The 14,184-nt window shown below is 48.4% G+C and overlaps 1 protein-coding gene across 1 annotated transcript in view; it reads right to left on the bottom strand.

Annotated features, from left to right (window-relative positions):
- Positions 1–14,184, bottom strand: part of EPHA10 (EPH receptor A10) — a 164,847-nt gene that overhangs the window by 67,726 nt on the left and 82,937 nt on the right. The gene's annotated exons all lie outside the window — the stretch shown is intronic.

Raw genomic sequence — 14,184 nt, 5'->3', positions numbered from 1 at the left:
ATGTATGTAGCTCCAGGCCATGATGGAAAGGCTGAGCCAGTCCAGGTTTCACCTCCAGGGCATCCAAGCACCTGCTCTTTATAGAGAAACTGAAAGAAGCCCCTGGGAGCACCGGGGTTAAAGCTAGGACTGGCTCCACCTGGAGTTATGTGGCCACCTTGGTTAGAAATATCTATATCTATAATCTTGCCTATGCAAAGTCGTTTATTTCTCACAATAAAAACCTGTCTCCACGATCCTCAGACCACAACCAAGGCCATGAATTCCATCTGGGAAAGGGTCATTAACGCAGTTGGATGGTTCATGTGGTATTGCCCTTCCCCAGCATTATTAGTCACTGAAGGCCTCCATGTACAGTCAGGCAGGTCACCCTGAATCTTCCAACCATGTCACAGATCACTCTCAGTAGCATCACAGGGTGCAAAGTCATAACAAATCTGGGGTTGGCAGAGCACAGGGCAATTAGCGTGCACTTAGAAATCCTAACCTGGGTGCCCTAAGAGATGCCAATTCATATAAAAGTTAAGGGACTCAGACTGCAAAAAGAAACTTCATACTGAGGTTACCCCAGGGCTGGATTTAAGATAATGGCACCCCTAGGCAGAGGACTTATGGTAAGGGGTCCCTCCTTCCCCTCTCCTTGGAAAGCAGAAGGGGATCCTCAGTTTTTGGGCACCTTCAGAATTTGGCACCCAAGGCATGTGCTTCTGTTGCCTGTCCAGCCCCGGGTTATTCTCAGTATAAAGCTGATAAGGCACACACAGTAACATAGCAGTTGACCTCAGAAAGGGCTAAAAGGTTCATCAAGTCTACCCAGTAATTCCTATCAAGACTGCCAAGGATATATCCCAGCTCCCGGGCACTGAGTGCTACTACCTGTGGGATATCACTCCTTACCTAAGACAGTTTTTCTCATCCTGCTTTGTGCTCCACACTCCTGGGCATGCAGGATGCCTTTCTTAGCTCACACCCAGCACCTCTCTCCAGTCACCCCCGCCAGCACGGCTTTTAAGTGGCCTCCTAGGCCCCCATAGCTCTTCCCGACAGCATGCCACCAACACCAACCCATCGCACCAATCCAATCAACACGAGGGGCGCATGGCCTGTCACACACAGCTTATGCGAGCACCCGTGCTTCCGCCAGGACTTCTAGTTATTACTCTACTTGCATCCTGCCAGACACAGCCAGTTACATGAGCACCCGTGCTTCCGCCACGACTTCTAGTTATTACTCTACTTGCATCCTGCCAGACACAGCCAGTTACATGAGCACCCGTGCTTCCGCCAGGACTTCTAGTTATTACTCTACTTGCATCCTGCCAGACACAGCCAGTTACATGAGCACCCGTGCTTCCGCCAGGACTTCTAGTTATTACTGTACCTGCATCCTGCCAGTCACAGCCAGTTACATGAGCACCCGTGCTTCCGCCAGGACTTCTAGTTATTACTGTACCTGCATCCTGCCAGACACAGCCAGTTACATGAGCACCCGTGCTTCCGCCAGGACTTCTAGTTATTACTGTACCTGCATCCTGCCAGACACAGCCAGTTACATGAGCACCCGTGCTTCCGCCAGGACTTCTAGTTATTACTGTACCTGCATCCTGCCAGACACAGCCAGTTACATGAGCACCCGTGCTTCCGCCAGGACTTCTAGTTATTACTGTACCTGCATCCTGCCAGACACAGCCAGTTACATGAGCACCCGTGCTTCCGCCAGGACTTCTAGTTATTACTCTACTTGCATCCTGCCAGACACAGCCAGTTACATGAGCACCCGTGCTTCCGCCAGGACTTCTAGTTATTACTGTACCTGCATCCTGCCAGACACAGCCAGTTACATGAGCACCCGTGCTTCCGCCAGGACTTCTAGTTATTACTCTACTTGCATCCTGCCAGACACAGCCAGTTACATGAGCACCCGTGCTTCCGCCAGGACTTCTAGTTATTACTGTACCTGCATCCTGCCAGACACAGCCAGTTACATGAGCACCCGTGCTTCCGCCAGGACTTCTAGTTATTACTGTACCTGCATCCTGCCAGACACAGCCAGTTACATGAGCACCCGTGCTTCCGCCAGGACTTCTAGTTATTACTCTACTTGCATCCTGCCAGACACAGCCAGTTACATGAGCACCCGTGCTTCCGCCAGGACTTCTAGTTATTACTGTACCTGCATCCTGCCAGACACAGCCAGTTACATGAGCACCCATGCTTCCGCCAGGACTTCTAGTTATTACTGTACCTGCATCCTGCCAGACACAGCCAGTTACATGAGCACCCGTGCTTCCGCCAGGACTTCTAGTTATTACTGTACCTGCATCCTGCCAGACACAGCCAGTTACATGAGCACCCGTGCTTTCATCAGGACTTCTAGTTATTACTCTACTTGCATCCTGCCAGACACAGCCAGTTACGTGAGCACCCTTGCTTCCGCCAGGACTTCTAGTTATTACTCTACCTGCATCCTGCCAGACAGACCTGGCTGCCAAGTCATTCATCCACTCACTCATCACTTTTTTTTTTCCCCCGACGTGTTCCTCATCTTCTTCCCTGTCACTGCGTCACTGGCGCCCACTGCTTAGTGTGAAACTTTTGTTGCCCAAGGGCAGTGGGTACGCATGATCTGCTGTCTCAGTGTTTACATGTAACCAGCAGAAATCTTCAATAATCGGAGAGTATGCGGGAAACCGTGCAGGAAAGGGTTCAACAGCTGCAGTGGCAGCAACACACAGATTACTAAGCACTGGGGTAATGTACGCAGAGCTGCGGTTACAGCCCAAAACAGCAGTGGCATAGACCCGGGGCAACCTGCAGGATAGCTGGGGCAACCTGCAGGCAGGGACCACACTTAAAACCCAAATGTCAGGGAGCATGGGGAGGCCGGATTATGTTGGACAATAGCCTCACTAATCTGGTGGCTACAGCCAATGGTCATTTTTTGCCAGGTCAGCCGAAGCTTCCCTTTCCCCCTTGCAGCTAGAGTGGAAGGTGGAGACCACCGCCAACACCACCCTGATACCTTTAAGAAAGAAAGAAAGAAAATTATTTCTGGCTGTGAGGCTTATTACAGAACTTGGTAATAAGACACGATAGGGGCCTGGGTGTTGGATCAAGCGATGGAAAGTTGGAAGGCAACGAAGCTGATGTGACCTGCCGGCAGATGTGGGGAGAAAGCCGGCACTTAACAGGTTTTTGGGCGTTGGGCAGATATGGAAGGCTCTGGTAGGTAAAGTGTTGGGAGGTCAGGAAAAAAAGAATAAGATGGAGGAGGTGCTGCATACGGGAAATATATACGTTCATCTGCCCAAAGTGAAAGAATCTCAACTGGGCAGATTGGATGGGCCAATTTGGTCTTTATCTGCTATCATCTTCTCTGCTATTATGTTACTATTTTATTTTTCATTTGCCCTTGTGTGCAGCCCTTCCAAGAAGGCCCACAGCTAACTTTATCCACAGCAGGGCATCTAAATAATAAATCGATATTTTAGCAGGCTCCCTGGTATCTGTTATCATGCAGCCTTCCCTTCTACCACGCACCGGCTAAACAAGCTTTCACAGGGAAGCGCTCGCATCTTTATCGGCTTTCAACGGCACTGCTGAAATCGTTGCTCCTTTCAGCGAGGATTATTATATAATGCGCTGGATCATTAATTTTTAGCACCCTCCGCTCCCCTCCGCTACAGCTGTTATCTGCGGAAGACGCTTTAGAAAACCGACGCCTGACTACGGATGCCATTTACACGTGTGACGGCGAGGCAGAATTAGAAAGAAGAGGCAATAAAAAAAAACACAGATTCATTTACTGTATTAAACATATGTTTAAAAAAAAAAAGGAATGAGAACCACAGATTTTTACACTTGAAGTAGAATTTTCTATAAGGAAAAAAGTAAGAAATGGAACGCATTTCTTAAATTTCAAACACTGCTTATTATATTCTTTTTCTGTGCATACTCTATTTCCATATGTCTAGATGTATATATCTAAATATATCTATATATCATCCGACTCGGAGCCGAATTCTTTGCCTGAACATAAAAGATGTTAAAATCAAGGTCGCTCTGCTCTTCGTGACATGCATAGCTTATTTTTATTTACCATAAAAGCCAAAATGTCATCTTGTCTTATGAAATAAGAAAGCCTTAATCTGAAAAATATATTATATGACAACATTTTTATAACTTTATTAAATGTCACTTGGCAACTTGCAACAGAGAAATTTGGGATGAGGAGGAGGGGTTTATTAGTGTCTTATCTATGAAGACAGGATCAGGCAATGAGATCGGTGCCGCCGTCCTTGTAAAAGCTCCTTTTCCCCTTGCCCTATGGATTTTCTAGCATTCTTCTGCAATTTAATCTTTTCTTACAGGGAAAATGACTGCTCTGTTTCCTTTCCACCATCAGTCCAGTCATATGGTCACTGTTAGAACCACTTAGATAAGTAGAAACAAAGGTCAAACAAATTGTCAATCAGAAAAACTGGGCCCAAGGAGGCAGACTCTGGCACAGCATTGGAACAAAATTGAGCACTCAGTGGTTTCAAGCAGTTTAAAATAAGTAAATATAGACCGTCAGAATAATGCCTCAGACAGCATGCATGAACTACCTATGCTGTTAGGTCTGATTTATGGTAGATTTCAATCACTTGATCTTCTTTTTTTTTTTAAGAATTTTCTACTATTGCACATAAAAACTTAATAGAATCCACAGAGAAACATGATTATTGGACCTAAAAAAAAATACGTATGAATACTTAACTTTTGTCAGTGCTGACCATGCCCAACACTGGTCCTGCGTTTTGAAATAACCATTTCTTCATCGGGGTAGCATAGGTTGCCTAGAATGTCCTCTGAGTTGTTGGCTGTGCTTAAAACCTAGTCCAAAAAGACATCTTCTGGGGAGTCAAACTTTCATCTCAATACAAGAGTTCAAGGTTCTCCAAAGGTCTTTGAATAGACATCACAAATCTTGTTTAGGCATGCTGACTTCTGGGAAGCCGGGCTTGATTACGCTGCTGGCTCTCTGCATTGTTGTAATGAGGGCATCTCAAACTGACGGAGGAGGCATATACAGATGTGGACTGCTCCTGACATCATCAGAAAACGTTTCTTCACGGAAAGAATGGTGGGCATACGAAACAGCCTCCCGGCGGCGGAGGAGGAGATGGAAATGGTAACAGAGATCAAGAAGGCCTAGGATCAGCACAGAGAGGATCCCTTGATGCAAAAACACGAGGGGAAAATCTACAGACCAACTGAGCTCCAAGGCGCTGCACCAGGAATTGGAGTTAGGCAGACTGGATGGACCTTAGGTTGCTTATCTGCTGTCAGATTCCAGATTTCTGCATAAAAGGCATGATCACTTGCACTACTGCAATACACCCATGACTAGCTTACAGGCATATAAGGGTTAAAAGGTAATCACCAGGCTTTATTTCTCTTTTCCACTGTCAGTAATATTTCCAAGTACATCCATAAAATCTAATCAGAATAAAGAAAGCTAGAGAAACACCATCCTAAGCATTTCTCCATCGAACCCCTACGAATAACAAACACTAGGGATGTGCAGACGGAAAAAAAATTAATTTTGCTTTGTCGGTTTGTTTTGTGGGCACCTCAATTCATTTTATTTATTAATTTTTGGACATAAAAAACCCCCATTCATTTGTTACATTTTTCATTTTATACTGAAGTCAGTGGGGGGAAGGTTCTGTTGCTGAGGCTGGGTTCCCTTCACCAAGATCCAGCCCAAGGGCGGGTAAACAGTCACAGAGGCCCAGGTTCAAGGCTGGATCCCGGTCGCCGAGGGCCAAGCCTAAGCTCAGGCCCAATACCTGGTCCCATCGCTGCAGCACATCCTCCAGGTGGAGGACATCATTTTATGCTGGAAGGCCCTGCTTCTTGGCCTCGGGCCTGGGTGTAGCCTAGGTCCAGACCTAGTAATGGGACCCAGCCTTGGCCAGGCCCAGTCCTAGTCTCTGAAGCCTAGGCCCAGGCCCAGGCTAAAACTGGGGCCTGATCGCAGAGGCCCAGGCCTAGATATTGACAACCAAGATCGGGCCTCAACCGGTCCTAGGCCTAGGTCCAGGTCTGCATAAATATTACCTCAGCTTTGGCCGGGCCTAGGTCTAGGGCTAGACCTAGGCTTCAGTGACCGGGTCCCAACCTCAAGCTGTGCCCAGGCCTTGGTGACTGGGACCCGGCCTCAGGCTGGTCCTCGGCATAGGGTCCAAGCCTGGTCCTACCACAAGCTCTTTTGTTTTTTAGTGAACAAATACAAACAAACATGAATTGAAAATGTCCTCATTTGTTACCTTTTTTACATTCATTCAGAATTAATGCACATCCCTTACGAACACGGCTTTATAAAGTTGGCTGTTCAATCACATGATTGCCATTTTCTTCCTGTGGGCCCTTCCTTGCTTGAAGGACAATGCCTATGAACAGGATTTTCAAACCTCACTGGATTTCAGAAAAACAAATAGAAATGTATGAAGTCACTTATTCAAGATTTGCAATAATCTATGCAAGACAAAGGTTTTCTCTCATTTCAAATCAATCAATTAACCTATTTTTGCCTATAGTCAGAATAATCATCACCTCACAAGGCACAGAGCCATGTAATTAACCATATAAATAAATTCTGTAATTATTATATAATTCAATTAAAATTTGGAACCCTAAAAAAGCATAGCTCTTTCAAATGGAATATCACATACAGTAAAATCTGCTACCTGATCTCATACTAGGACTTTGGCTAGGGAAGGAATGGAGAAGAAGAGGTGGGGAATGGCACAAGCAAGCATTTCATAGGGATAAATACACTAGAATTAGTTGGAAAATTGCTGCAATAAATATTCTATAAGTATTTTAATATTCATGTGTTGTAATTAGAGAATTATTTGCGCAAATTTGCCAACAGAACATTTTTTCTTCTCCTAGAAGTAATGAATAGTCCGCAGATTATGAATAGCTATGACTACTGACAGGATCTCAAGGGCTCAGGGTGAAGGCATTAATGAAGGTTCGGATGTTAACATGGGATCTGCCTAGCGTGAGGATCTGTGTGCAGTGCTCGTCTCTCGCCAGCAGGGACCCTCAGTGGGCTAAGTTCCCTGCTACTTGGTCCTCCAAGCCCTTGGAGGTCCTGCCGGCAGTCATGTTCCCAGCACTACCTCAATATACACGCCTAGCCCACCGAGCTCCTCGCCTCAGCTTGGAGTCATCCATGTTCCTTGCTGTGGCCTTCCGTGTCTTAGCCTTCCAGGCCTGGTTCTCGTTTGGCCTTCTGTTCGTTGTATGGTCCCAGTTTAGTGGCCACCTTGTCTTGCCTGCGTTTGCCCTGATTGCCCATTTTGCTTGCTTAGCCTCAGTTTATGCGGCCTTCCTAGTCCTGCATTTGTTCTTTCTGTAGCCTTGCCCTTCTCCTGTCTGTCTGTCTGTCTGTCTCTTTCTTGTCATGCAGCCCCTTGCTTTTGTCTTGTTCTATGGGCGCCCTTTTGTTCCTGTTTCCCTGCCGTCCAATCCTGCTCTAGTGGATATACTTTGGTCCCTGTCCATGAGTGCAGCTCCCGTTAAGTCCTGCCAGTTACCGGAACTTGAGGGGGAAGCTACCGGAGTGAAGCTACCACGAATATCGGTATATAAAAAAAATTAAATAAATAAATAAATAAGTGGCTGGTGACGCTTGGCCAGTCCTATTCTACACAGCCAGGTCGAGCCCCACTTCTGCCATGGGGGTTAACCTTGTGCCCTGACATCTAGGCCCAGAAACCTATGGAACGTCAAAGGAGTCTGGAAACCACTCTTGGTCTTGAAATTAAATGTTTTTAATTCCCACAATGACTGGTAATCTGACTGGTGCCCATCATGCTGGCTTACCCACTGTGGCAAGCTCTACCATCAGTTGACACTCAGCAGAGCGCACAACTGCTTCACCTGTGGCACGGATCCAAAGGTCTTTCAAGAGGATGACAAACCCTCAGAATCATTCCTACAGCCTTTCTAACCAAAATCACTCCGTCGATAATGGTTTCCATATCACGTTTTAACCCACAGAATAAGAAGCGATACTTCATCGTGTAAAGAGAATGGCAGGGTAAGGCCAGACAGCCGGAGAGATTGTGCTACTGAAGCAGGTGGGGAAGCCTGGATGGGCCGGGTGCCCTCCGCCTGCCGTCCATTTCCACGTCCCTAAGCGAGGATGCTGGAGCACCCTTTCAGTCACGTGATTACGTTTCAGTGCAGTAGAGAAGATAAGCAGTAGCCAAGGCATGGCTGAGATTCCCGAAGAAGGAACTCCCCTCGCCCCATACCCTCTGTACAGTATCGTGAAATCAGGAAAAGCAACAACTTCAGTTTCTGCTTGCCTGATTGACAAGCTGCAGAGGTAACGTCTGCCTTGCTGGGAGCCCCAGGGAATGCGATAAGCTCCGGGTACTCTCTTCCTGCGAGCTCCTTGTCAAAACACACAGCGAGCCTCAGAAGAGTTCAGGCACACTGTCAGTAATACATCAAGAACGCACAACACAATGCAGCGACCGTTTACAGAATTCCTTCAGGAAAGTTGGAAGAGAACCACGCGCCATGTGAAGGCTCTGGAAAGAACGTTTTCACCTGGGGCAAAGAGCTACTCCAACCTGCTGGTGGAGAATTGCTTTACGTAGTACTTGATCCGAGCCATGTGCTACACCAGACCACACCAATGCTTCTCTGGCTGAACAATAAGGAAATCATTTTCAGAAGAGTCTCACCCCCTAACTTCAGGAGCTGGCTGGCAAGATTGGCCGCTTTGGCGAGGAGGTTAGATTTCGCCCTGCACCTTTCATAGGCGGCTGCTCAAAAAGTGGGCGGTGTTCAGTCTGGAGAGCAAAGTTAGTCAACTAGCACTGGGTTTCAGCACTAATCAGCTGACTTGCACACCCAGATATAGGGGCAGACAGAGCGGTCCTAAATCTAGCCAGCTATGCACTTTTTCCCCTCCCCCTCCTTTCTGCTCAATGTCAAAATTAAAATGACATCCCGTCTCTCCCCCCAATCCTCCCTCCTACTCCCCCACCCAGTGCTCAGTGACAGCAAGAACAAATGCACCTGCGCCATTCCCCATCCTCTGCCAAATCTCTGACCCCGCTCTTGAACCCCAATGGCCCTCTGAAATTTGCACTTATAGTTTCAGAGGTCTCCGGTTTTCACTGGCAGAAGCGATGTGCAAATCCTTCCTGCCAGCGCTGCTGCCTACCGCTGAACGGCACCATCTACTAGGGATGTGCATTCGTTTCGGCGGCGCGTGCGTACCTCGCTGACTTTACAGTACACACGAAAAAATGGATAATGTGTGTCTTTTGAATAATGAGTTATGCGTATACTCTGTTTTTTTCACGTGTACTACAAAGTTGGCGAGATATGTGCGTACCGCCGAAACGGATGAAACGAATGTGCATCCCTACCATCTCCTGCGCTACCACTCCACGGTAGGTAGCCTTGTTCACCGGTGAGCAGAGGTGGCAGGAAGAGCACTCGTGTATCTTGTCTATTGGCAAAGGGATCATGAGTGGGAGGGGGCAGTCCCATAGGCTACCTGGGTTTGCTGCAGGGGTTTGGAGGCTCAATGGGTTGAGAAGTCTTCGTACTGTCATCAGTTGCCATAGAGAATCAGGAGGAGGGGAAGGGGATCAGAGGTTTGTGGATGGGCAGGGGGATTGATTGGGCAGCGCATTTATAGCCACAACCTGGCCGGCCAGGTGATGGCTGGCTGAAAAATATCTGCATATCTTAGCACTCGGCCATTCTGTGAAAATGTACCCTCAGCGTCTAACGTCATTTCACACCATCGTGCCACATCGCACATGGAGCAGGAAGAGCTCCCAGGACAACGTAGGGTTAGTGCTCCAGAGAGCTAAATCCAGGGCTCAGTACAGTTCTGACCTTTGTAACCTCAAAAATAGTTATTTAGAACACGTTAATAGGACACTTTACTATTTAGTGTTAGATCCCGGTTAGGTTCAGCACCTGCTGAAAGGTTTTGAGTGGCTGGACGGATAAAATTTCACTCTCTCATACCATTCGGGCAAGCTTGGCTTGTACTGCTTCTTATATCATATTCAGAATATTGAATAGCAGGAGAATAAAGGCTGGATGGAGGCTGTGCCACTCTTCCGTGTACCCTAAGCCCTTATTCTCTCTGTGATGAGGTACTTTGTGCCTGTGCAATTCCCTAATGCTGGAAATAAGTTAATTTATGGTGGCCACCAATTAAGCTGGACTCTAGGAACTCATGTGGTCCTCAAAGCTCATAGACAAGATGTCTGGAATAATTCAATTTTAGAAGGTATCAGTCTTAGGTTTCCCAGGTTTCTCCAGAACCCCAAGACTAGAGGAGTGGCATTGAGGTTAGAGCAGTGGATGAAGAACCAGGGCTCATATACCCACGGATGCTCCCGTGCCCTCAGGCAAGTCACTTGATCCACCATTGCCCCAGGTATCAACTCAAGATTGTAAACCCTGTGGACCTACTGCACCTAATCTGTAACTTGCCATGATCCCAGGTTCAGAAAGGTAATTCAATCCAAACCCAACAGCAGCTAGAATCTGCATTCCAAGTTACGCATTAGACATTTACAGTAACAACAAAAAAACCCAACAACAATCCTAATCCAAATATTGGCTGCATGGCATGGGATAAACGTCATTTCAAATTCCAGCAGCGGTTGTGCTGCTGATACAAGCTGGCGGTTTAACTGCACTGGAAATTAAAACCCTTCGTTTGTTCCCCAGGCAGGTTTCGCAGAGGGAGCGGCAGCGCAGCCTCGGCGCTCTGCCCGGGAACGCCGCCTGCTCTGTGCTGCTCCAGCTTCAAGGCATGCAAAATGGCCTCCAGGTGGGAGGAGCCTGGAGGCAACAGCTGAGTCCTCTCTCAGACACTCAGGCCTTGTATAGGGTGGGGGGGGCTCTGCACAGCACGGAGGCCTGGAAGGATGCCGGCGAGCTCACAGCATCCGGTTCTGGGGTTTGTTTTGTTTGTTTTTATTATTTGCATTCCATCTTTCATGACCGGTCAGCAGACTACATGTTTTTATTATTTATTTATATTCCGCCCTTTCGAGCAGATTACATTCAGGTACTGTGGGTATTTCCCCACAGCCAGAGGGTTCACAATCTAAAGTTTGTACCTGAGGCGATGGAGGGTAAAGTGACCTGCCCAAGGTCACAAGGAGTGGAGGTGGGATTTGAACCCTGGTTTTCTGCTGTAACCACCGGGCTACTCCTATGCCACTCTAACCAGGATTAAAGCGATAGGATTTGTAAGACATGAGCACCAAAAAAATTCAAGTAGTCCTCCAAGATCCTAAATTACAAATGGGGGTCAATCTGTAGATGTTTGGGTCTTAGCCGGACATACCGCAGGTTTTTTAAATTCCCGTTCTCTGGGTGCCTTCTGTTTATCTAGCTTAAGTAGTTAGCTGGATAGAACTTATCCGGATAACCTGGAGGCAGATCAGGGGTGTTCGGGGGAGTTAGCCAGATAAATTTGATTAAGCCCGAGAGCCAGAAGCTTACCCGGCCACAGTCAGTGGAGCACCTAACCGGCAGAGCCCTTCTGAATATCTGCTCCCCGTGCGGCTGAAGATCGAGCTCAACGTGTTTATATAGACGGACGCTCATTATCCCTCTTTACGTATGTTCCAACTTTAAGATGCCTGAACATATCCTGGCAGACGGGCGTTGGTGCGCTGATGCCACGAGCAGGAGAGCCCCGGGGACACTGTGCTCCTGTGGGCTGGCCTTGGCATTCTCCTCTTCGGACATAAAAAATGCATTTACAATGCACCTGTCCTCTTTACACTGCTATGCATTCCTACATTCCCGCTTATTTGGGGGAAAACAGAGAACAAGCCCTTGATGCTGGAACCAATCACCCATTTATCTACTTACAAGCCGTAAAGCCCGTTAAAACGGGCTACATCCCTCTGTCTCTCACCTCCCCCTCATTCTCTCTCCCCTCACTCTTCACCACCCCCCTCCCCCACCCACTCCTCTCCACCCTCCCTCTCCTCTCACTCAGTCCCCCCTCTCCCCTCACTCCCTCCCACTCAGTCCCCCCTCTCCCTCCCTCCCACTCACTCAGTCCCCCTCTCCCTCCCTCCCTCCCACTCACTCAGTCCCCCTCTCCCTCCCACTCACTCAGTCCCCCTCTCCCTCCCTCCCTTCACCCACTTCCATTTCCTCCCGGCGCCGTAAGCGCGACTTCCCGCAACCCTCACCCGGCTCCATTAACTCCTCCCGCTCCTGCTGGCAGATCTCGGGGGGGGGGGGGGGGGGGGCGCGGGAGTGACACCCCCCCGAGATCTGCCGGCAGATCTCGGTGGGGGGGCGCGGGAGTGACACCCCCCCCCCCCCCCCGAGATCTGCCGGCAGATCTGGGGAGGAGAAGCAGCGGCGCCGCTGCTTCTCCTCCCGCTCCTGCGGCCCCACCGCCATTTTTTTTTTTCTGATCGACATCCTTGCCCGCACATGCGCAGTAGAGCTGCGCTCTACTGCGCATTTGCGGGCCGTCGGTCACAGGCCATTTATAAGGTAGATTATTTATTTTTAATTTTTATATACCGATGTTCCTGTATAGAATACATATCGCACCGGCTTATGACATTATCTTTTGGGACAATATGTTTCGAATTACAACGTTTTGACTTAAGACGCGGTTTTCCGGAGCCAATTGCGCCTTAGGTCTGAGGACCACCTGTACTTAAAGCCTGCCAGCTGGGAAGAGAAGGTGACGCACAGAACATATAGAAAGGCATGGCGAAAGATGGCGTCGCACTAAGCAGCACTGCAATCTTGCTCCGGCGGTTTTTCCTTCAATTTTGCTTCGTTTCTTGATTTGATGGCTCCTAAACAAAAGGGGAAGCAGAGAATCTACCCCTCCACGACTCCGCTACCCCCCGGGGCAAAAAACCATCTTGCAATGCGCTATTAGACCATTAGAACAGGGTCCGAGTAGTCCGGCTGCAGGTTCTTTGGGAGGAGACCATGAACCTGCCTCGGAGTTACACTCTCTCAGCCCCGACCAGAGATTACCTCCTGCCGAACCTCAACGCCCTGTACGACTGGCAGTCCCGATGCGGATGTATGTCTTAACCGTGCGGAGGGGGCGGCGCCGCGGGAGCGGAGCGTTTGGATGCCCGATGGACTCGGAGAAAATGTCGCTGCAGGCCTAGAGCTGGAGACGGAGGGGAGTTTAAACAGCCGAAGAGGTGAGAACCTATCTTATACCCAGCAAAGTTATTTTGGGGCCTTGCAGGAATCCCTCATAAGGGAACTCCCACCACGTCCAGGGACAAACACCACACTTTCTCACCTGCTGCCCCCTGTTAGGCCGGTCTCCCTCTGGCCTGGGCACACAGCCCCCTTCAGCCCGAGCTGACGACGGCAGCTGCCAGAACAAGGCAGAGAATTACCCAGCTAAGAATATGACTTTTCATGCTGGTTTTCGTAGGCTCACATGGAGATTTTGTCTACATGAGAAAATCTGTTCCTATACAGGCTTTAGTACTTCTGTTCCCTTATATTTTTAATAATTAAAATGTGATTTAATAACTGCGTGGGGAGGACAAGTAGTCAAACACATTTTGTGATAAGAGCCTGTTAATTCTTCTTTAATGCAACGGTATGCTGCTAGATAATTATTCAGTCGACACTTAAGCAAAATAGTTAAGTTTCTCCTTTCCTGCTCTAACCTTTATTAGGTATTATTACTGTTTAATGTTTTTGAAAACTCCTACTCTAAATGAACTGGATTACTACTCATCAGATCCCCACGCAGGCATCGTATGAAAACAGCACGGAAAGCTGAAGAACCCCATGCAGGCATCACACTAATGCACATAAAATGTGAATATAGCACGGACAGCCGAAGAGCCCCACACAGGCAGCACGATGATGCACATAAAGTGTGAATACAGCACGGACAGCCGAAGAGCCCCACACAGGCAGCACGATGATGCACATAAAGTATGAATACAGCACGGACAGCCGAAGAGCCCCACACAGGCAGCACGATGATGCACATAAAGTGTGAATACAGCACGGACAGCCGAAGAGCCCCACAAAGGCAGCACGAAGATGCACATAAAGTGTGAATACAGCACGGACAGCTGAAGAGCCCACACAGGCAGCACGATGATGCAC

The sequence above is a fragment of the Rhinatrema bivittatum genome, chromosome 11 (assembly GCF_901001135.1).
Source record: "Rhinatrema bivittatum chromosome 11, aRhiBiv1.1, whole genome shotgun sequence".
NCBI lineage: Eukaryota > Metazoa > Chordata > Amphibia > Gymnophiona > Rhinatrematidae > Rhinatrema > Rhinatrema bivittatum.
The sequence above is the reverse complement of the archived record's forward strand: the minus strand, read 5'-3'. Positions and strand labels throughout refer to the sequence as shown.